Source organism: Cavia porcellus, unplaced genomic scaffold, assembly GCF_034190915.1.
Source record: "Cavia porcellus strain 051 isolate PalLab524CR breed Dunkin Hartley unplaced genomic scaffold, mCavPor4.1 scaffold_11, whole genome shotgun sequence".
NCBI classification, from domain to species: Eukaryota; Metazoa; Chordata; class Mammalia; order Rodentia; family Caviidae; genus Cavia; species Cavia porcellus.
In genome coordinates this window covers 78661814-78668475 of record NW_026947494.1, presented here as the reverse complement: position 1 = coordinate 78668475, position 6662 = coordinate 78661814, and positions in this window count along the sequence as shown.

Genomic DNA, 6662 nt, shown 5'->3' with positions numbered 1-6662 from the left:
TTTATTGAGACCATAAACCTTCCAACAATAACCTCCATATACTTACAAATTATGGTTGGCTGATTATCAAAGACAAACACATTACGAAAATGAAAGACAAACTCATTATCATTAATATATTCACCCAAGAAGAAAAAATATGCTTTATTGAAAAAATTTCACAAATGATACGGTAATCATTCAAAATATACCAACAGAAACCTCAAATTTTCTCTGAAAATTTTACTTAAAGAATATAGACTGCAGTAGGAAAGCAAAATATTCAGAAATTTTTGGGAATTAGTAGCATGTAAACTAAAAACAATAATAGTCATGACAGGCTAAGTGTGAGCAACCCTCAAGTCCTGTGGTTGTATTAACTTTCTTTTTTAATTTTTTTTAATTTGGAAGGTAGTAAAATACAACAGAACAAGATGGAACAAAGCTAATCGAGACAATGCAGTGAAACTGGTATAGAAGTTAATAGCAGGTTACCAGGGTAATAGTAATAGGTACCATAGTATATCTCATTTTCTTCACAATAGTTGTCCTTTCAATCAGGTACAGTAAAATCAAACCAAAACCATAACATTATAAAACCTATCAAAATGGAATACTTAATAAAGCAAAACAATCAGATTAAAGTAAAAGAGTGAAAACAACATTTACCTTCAAAGAGATGGTAGAAGGGAATCCCCCATGTTTGCTATATTGCATACAGTCATCCTCCCAAGAGATGCTCAGTCCCCTGGCCCCTAGTTGCTAACAGGGGAGGTGGGGGGGGTGTTTGATTATCAGCCTGGGGTAGGCTCACAGGAGATGCTCACTGGTTCTCTTCAAGGCTTGCTTGCTGGTGCCTCAGCCACTTACCAGAAAGAAAGGCGTGTTGCTTCTTGCTCAGCACCCTAAGTTCCAACATGGCTGGATCTCGGGAGAAACTGATTGTATAAACTTTCTTAGTCCTTACAACACCAGGGTTGGTAGTGTCATTATGTAGATTTTTAGGATGAGGAAATCAAGGTGAGACAGCAAGTTGAGTCACACGTTTCAAGAAAAGAGGAAAACTGTGATGTGAATCCTAATGTCTTGAAACAAAAGATTACAGCTGAGCTTGGAAACTTTCAAAGTGGTCACCGCTTAACTGTGATTCACAGACGCTGAGCTTTGTACCCACACTCAGTGAAAACTTTCACTGTTCTGCATTATTTATGGACTTTTGCTCCAGTCACATACCTTAATTAATTCTCTGCCCAACTCCAGCTTCTGGTTCCCTTCATTGGTTCCTTCTCTCAGGTGTTAATGACCTTGGGCATCATTCCTCCAACACAATCATGGCTGTGGCTTCCTTCTTTTAACACAGTGAAACTGAATGCAAACCTGGGGCAGTTCATAAACTTCTCTAATTTATACTTTTTCTCACATTGATTTTACTGCATGAGTTTCCTTGGTCTGTCATAACAAACTGCCATAAGCTATGGGGTGAAGTCGACAGGAATGGATTCTCTTAAAATTTAGAGACAAAAAAAATTCAAGGTTCTTGCAGGTTATTTTTGACATCTTTTTTCTTTGCATGTAGGTAACACTGGTCTTCCTGTGTCTTTAAATGCCCTTTCATGTATGTCTATGTTCTAATTCATATTTTACAAGGACACAAATCATTGGATTATGATTCACCTCAATACCTCATTTTAAATTGATTGCCATTTTAAAGGTCCTTGTTTCCAAATACAAGTTTTGAGATATTAAGAGAAAGGACTTTAACCTGTGTATTTTAAGTGTGTATAATTTAGCCTATGACATTTACTAACAGAAGGAAAGAATTAAGAGAAAATGTACAGTCTTCAACAAATTTCCCTAATTTTAACATCTTGCATAACTGAGAGATCACAATGCTATGGTCAGGGAAATGTAACTGAGGCAATCTATACACACCATTTACCGTTTGAATACACTTGTGTGTGTGTGTGTGTGTGTGTGTGTGTGTGTGTGTATGTGTGTATGCTTCAGTCTAAAAAAGACTACATGTACAGCCTTGAGTAACCAGAATCACAGAAAAACCCTAAACAGCTCCAGCACAAGGGTGACTTTTTCTACTTGCTAAACCAGAGCCATTTCCCACTCCTGGCACTCACTTGTTTTCTATGTGTACAATTTTGCTACTGCAAGAATGTTATATAATTTCAATCATAGATTATGCACCACATTTTTCACAGTATCCTCTTGAAGTCCATACAGGCTGGTGCATATATAATAGTGCATATATCAAATAATTATTGCTGCATAGGATGTTATATTATTGATTCACAATTTATTTAATTTTCCACTAATTGAAACATACATTAGTATTAACTACTACAAATAACACTACTTAAATATTAAGGTATGAGTCTTCACTTATCTTTAACAAATATATTGTGAGACATCAACTAATTTTAGCTAAGCAAACAATGATTAAATTGTTCCCAAACCTGAAAATTCTGGGAATATGATATCTTCACCTTATTATTGCTCTTTCATTACTAAGTTCTTGGTTCAGACTTTTTTCTTTTTCTTTGTCCGTTTTACTGTGTCCTATGGCTCATAGGTATGATGTAGTGGTGTATAGAGAGGATGTCTTTGCTGTAGAAAGGATGAAGTGGCTGCAGAAGCCATAACATAATATCATCATTGGTTAGTGACTCTTGATCAAACTGATTTTACTCTGTATTTTTCCATGAAGTGAGTTACAAAGACCTCAAGGAGAAGAAATGACTACAAGCCAATGCATATGATTACCGAACCAGATTAAGGTGAGATTTCCTCCCAAATTCAGAGAATACAATATATGATTGTGCAGTGCCCAAACCGTACAATCCTTCTAGAGATGTGTGGAATTTTACAAGGACTATGAAAAGTAACAGAGTAACTAAAACAAAACAAAACAAAACAAAAAACATATTAACATGGCCCAAGAGAATGTGAATTATACCTAAGACTTTTAAAAAGTTAAGAAGTTTTTTCTATTTAGTGTTGTTTTATGACCTATAGTGAGTCATTGTTGACATTTCATTCCACTGTTTGCAGGTGTTCAGTGAATCAGAATGTGATGGCAGGTAGCATGTAATAGAGGAAAGATACTCAACTCATTGCACCTGAAAAAAGAGAGAGGCGAAAGAAAGGGAGAGAGAGAGAGGCTCTCTAGAGGCAAAATATACCCTCCAAAATATAACCCCATTATCAGCTTCCTCTAGTTCTCCAACAAAACTCTGCCCACTAATATTTCCCTTACCTCCAGCGGCCCATAAAGTGAATAATTCCTCAACGGATTACTCCGTACATGAGGGCAGAACTCTCATGAACTAATGAGCTCTAAAAGACCTATACTGAACCCTGCTGAGTTGGGAACCAAACACTCAACACATGAACATGTAGAGAACATTTTATATCCAAATCACAACATTCTCACAAATGTCCAAATAGTGGAAATTTAGAGTGAAACTTCGGTATTCAAAATGCAATTTGGGTTAGCTGTTAGCATCACTTGAGAGTTTATCAGAAATGCAGAATCTTTAGTAGGTGTGTGGCTCAGTGATACAGTACTTGCTTCGTATGTACAAGGCACCAAGGGGGTTAGGTAGTAAGCTCAATTTTTCATGGTTCAAAATAAGGAGATTTTTTTTAAAAACAAAAGAAATAGAGAGTTTGAGACACACTGAAATACCAATTTAGATAGAGACCATTTTGACAAGTATCTGGAGTAGATTGGTAGGAGTCTTATTTTAAACACTTATAAGCTGGTTCATGTCAGGCAAATTCCTTTTATCTCTTTGTTTGGTGTTATTACCTCTCCCATTGGCAATACTAAAATATAAACAACCTTATTATTAAATAATACATACAATACATTTATCACAGTATGTGACACATTTAAGTGTTCAATAAAAGATAGCATTTATTCTTTAATCTTTGATTTTAAGTCAGTTATAACCCTCCTACTAGAACATTCATGAGAAAACTCACGGCAGAAAAACCCAGATAAATGGTAATGTTATTTAGTTTTCCAAATGCAGTGAAAATCATTATTCTTTTTAGTTATTTTAGGTTTTGACCTTTAGTATATAGCTCAGGTGCTAATTATCACAATTTTGTTTATTGTATAAATCAACAGCCTCAGTAAATTGCATAAATTCATATTTATAACTATTACTTTCTATAAATATTTAAAACTAAGATTATTTATAAATTAAAATTAAAAGCTATACTTTCCTCACCATTATTTTAAATACTATGATTAATTCTGAAGCATAAAATATCTCTCTGTATTTAATACTAACCTGAAAGTAACCACCATAAAAGCTGGTGATGATGTTTTAAGAAATAATCTAATGTTTCTTTAACTGTATTTAGAAGATACCAAGATTGCTCAAAAATACTAGAAGGTGCCATAAATATCTAAAAAGGAGGGGGGAAACGTAGACTTGAGATATACCCAGGTCAAATACATTCTTAAAATGCTTAAAGTTTCACGATTAATATTACTCTAATAAAAGTTTCCAACTAGTACTTGGTAAAGAAGTTCTACGAGTTATTTAGTTAGGAATTCTTTGAATAAGATACACCTTGACATATGTGTACTCAGTGATAAACATGCTGATGAATGTAAACAAATGATAAATATACACATGCAGACTGTATCCAATTTTAAGAGTGAAGAGAAAATAGTAGACAAGAAAATAAATTAATAGGCAAAATGATGTTGGTTGTTGATAAATTCTTAAATAAAATAATTCATTATACTTGGATAATGAGGACTGAGGCAAAGGGATGTTGCCCTATATAGTACAACTTTTCTTTCATTCTTTCTTTCTTTTTAAGATTGTTCTTCCAACTTATGGGCCTAAGGTGAGCAATTTCCAGATAACTCAAAATAAAACTTCCTTAAACGGAGGGAAAAGCATGTGCAAATACCATGAGTTATGCGCAAAGTTGGTATACATGAAAATCATCTTAAAGATGAATTAAAACTGTCTCTCTCAGTGAGAAAGACAGATGAAGCCTGAAAAGGCACAGGACAGATCAAGTATCCAAATCAATGTGAAAGTGTTGGATTGCAATTTAAATGCATTGTGATAAACACTCACTAAAACAGTGCTGGAAAGGATAAAAGAATGTGTTGTAAGACTTGTCTTATAAGAAATGTGATGTTTTCTTCATGGGCATTAGAAATCTAGATTCTTGATGAATGTTTAACATTTATATCCAGACCACATCATGTATCTTCATGCCTATACATTTAAGGTTTAAAAAACCTATATTTGAAATTTGTATTGTTCCCAGAATTTTTCTTAGAACTATAGAAATTTTTAAATCTGAGAATATAAGACCAAAAAAATAACTAATTATTAGTTGAGTATAACTGACTAAAGATTTTCCTTTAATTTAAAAAAATCAGTAAAGAACAATATACAATTACTAGAAAATATGTAAAATGTGTTAAGGAATTCCAATTAAATATATGAAAATATTTGGACAGAAGAAATAAGCTTAAGATAGTTAATGTAAGATATGTTACTTATAAATATGCAAAATGTATTTTATTCTTGAAATTTTGCCAGGAGAGTAGGTATTAAATGTTCTCACTACAAACAAAAAATAAGAATGTGAGATAATATGTGATAATTGGTTTGATTTAGTTATCTTACAATATGTGCATTTTTCAAGGTAAGAAGTTCTTAATGATAATATACCCAAATTTGTCATTTAAAAATAAATAGATGTTTGTTTTTTGAAAGTAACTGTGCTAAAACTGCTTTGTAATTAGGGAAATGGAAATTACAATTAAAATTACAGTTCTTAACAATTCATACCATCCAGAATTACTCAAATGAGCAAAACAGAAAACGTTAAATAGTTTGGAGGAAGTGTAAGTGGGTATAACTATTTTGGTAAACCGTTTTTTGACCATACCTCTGCTCTGTCATGCTATATTCCTTATAGATAGCTAGCACACAGAGAGATTCACAGGTATACACACACCCCAACAAAAGTCAGTGTACAAAATTTACAAGACTAAATGTATAACAGTGATCACAGCAGTATGTTTTTCATAGCTAAAAACTGAATTGGTGATACGTAGATCCAAAGGAGAATAAGTAGGTTAGTTTAAAAACAAACCTTGGCCTCGGGGTATAGTTCATGTTAGAACATTTGCATAGTAAGTGCAGTCCCTTATTTTGATCCCAAGACCATAAGAAAAATATGCTATAGAAAAATAAATTATATTAAGTTCTGAAAACAGAATGTTATTCATAGAACAAAGGAAATTTTTTTTAAAAAACTACTATGTTTACTATGACATGGGTAGATACCACAATATAGTTTTGACAAAATAAATCAAACATAAAAGAGAATATGGCTATGTGACACCAGTGATACAAATTATCAAATTTATCAAAAAATAAGGGCCAAGGATACTGTTCAGTGGCACAGTGTCTGTCTCGATAATGCAAGGTCATGAGTTTGGTTCTTGGTAACAGCAACAACAAATCCAAAAATAATATGTAGCATTAGAAACCTCAACAGTGGCTAATGTCGAATACGAAACCCTTGAAGAGTTTTTGGAATATTCTTCATGTTCCGTAATTTAGTCTAAGTGCTAAGCCCACTAGTATGTTTACTTTGTAAAACTTCACCGAAATGCATAG